The sequence below is a fragment of the Melanotaenia boesemani genome, chromosome 7 (assembly GCF_017639745.1).
Source record: "Melanotaenia boesemani isolate fMelBoe1 chromosome 7, fMelBoe1.pri, whole genome shotgun sequence".
NCBI lineage: Eukaryota > Metazoa > Chordata > Actinopteri > Atheriniformes > Melanotaeniidae > Melanotaenia > Melanotaenia boesemani.
Window position 1 is genome coordinate 14,276,742 of NC_055688.1, and position 1,707 is coordinate 14,278,448.

Below are 1,707 nucleotides of genomic sequence, written 5' to 3' on the forward strand. Positions count from 1 at the left end.
ATAGAAAGCATAGTCAATGCGTTTAGTCTCTCCTGGCACATTGTATTCCTCAAAAAGGTTTTTATTCTTTTCAGAGTAGAAAAACATCTCTCTGCCTCTGCTGTGCTCATAGGTGTGGTTATGATTATTTTTAACAGTTTGACCGTTTCAGAGAACACATCCTGGAGATTATTTTCTATAAACATCTGAAACAAGTCCACAGCACCACGGCAGTTTCTAAAGTCATCAGTACTGTACAGGAGACCAAGCTCAGTTTTAAGCCTGCTAGCTGTGAGCACTGGGTATACAATCAATGTTGCAGTCAGTGCTTCATCTGGAAATGCAGTGTTGTAGTCTTTGAACTGTTCTGGTTGTAGCAAAGTAGCACAAATAAGATATCCTCTGAAGGAGAACCTCTCAGAATTGTGTCGCAGACCTACCAAAAAACAAAAGAGTAATATTACAAAGTACTCCTGAATCACTTAAACCCACATTTAAGTAATAAATAGCCATAATGATTAACAAGTCTGGTACAGTTTCCAATTAGCAAATAAGACAAGTTAGACAACTACGGGTAAAAAGTGTGTTTTTTGTTTTTTATTACATTCAAACTCTAAATATTATTCTTTGTAATCATGTATGTACAAATGCATTAAATTATAACACTCATCAAAGCCTGACTAAGGACTCACCTCTGCTGCAATCCTACTACGCTCATCTGGATTTAGCTTCCGTCTCCTCTTTCCTGGTTGAGATCCACTGCTCTCAGTCAAGGAATGAACAGCATTTCTGGACAAATTATGAAGATAAGTTAAACAATAAATGTGTGTATAGTTGTTTGTAGCTATAAAATTTTGCTAAATAAAAAATGTTAATATAAGAAATGTAATTATACCTGATTCTTTGTATCTCGCTCTGGAACTGCTCCATGCTGCGTTTAATGTGAACAGAGTCGACATTTTTTTTCTGGAGCTTGGCATATAGAATGTCAACATGACGCATTATTTGGTGGAAAAGTTCCAGAAAGAACTTGAAATCCGAATTCTCCAATAGCATAGCTAAGGCTCCAGCTTCTCTCATTGTATTGGGGTTGAAGTTACCACAGTCCCTTATTCTTTCAAAACACAGGATTAGCGCCTCCCGGTGTTCAAACACTGTGTTAATGGCACGGCTATGGAAGTTCCACCTGACAGTGCTGGTGCTTGGTAGTCTATGAGCCACTACTTCCTTCAAAACACTGGTACGTTTGAGCGATTTGGAAAAAAACACAGAAAATCCACCTATGTCAGAAAAAAAAAATCCTCACTCGGGATATGTGAGAGGTGGCCTGTTGCATTATTAGGTTGAGCTGGTGAGCATAAAAATGGATGTAGTGGGCATTAAGGTACACATCCTGTACTTTTTTTCTGAACACCTGCACTGGCACCTCTCATTACACTTGCACCATCATAGGCTTGACAAATGAGTTTATTTTGGTCTTCATCTGGGATTATAGCAGCAAGTTGTTCTTTTAATGCAGTGGCTATGGCCTCAGCGTTAGTTGACTGCATAGGAATAAACCCAAAAAAACGTTCCTGGACATTACTAGTATTGTCTATGTAAAGTAGGACCAGTACAAGCTGGGATTGGGTGGAAATATCCGTTGTCTCATCTGCTTGGATTGCTAAAAATTTACTTTCTCTGACCTGTTTCACAATTTCTTCTTTGGTGACATTGAGCATGCATTGT

At 38.5% G+C, this 1,707-nt stretch overlaps 1 long non-coding RNA gene across 1 annotated transcript; it reads right to left on the bottom strand.

The window, feature by feature from the left end:
• Positions 1–382: 382 nt before the first annotated feature.
• LOC121642962 lies at positions 383–1,323 on the bottom strand. Its single transcript, XR_006011017.1, has 3 exons — positions 875–1,323; positions 672–768; positions 383–415 (listed from the first exon to the last, which is right to left on the bottom strand). It is a non-coding gene; the product is annotated as an uncharacterized LOC121642962 (long non-coding RNA).
• Between the last annotated feature and the right edge of the window lie 384 nt (positions 1,324–1,707).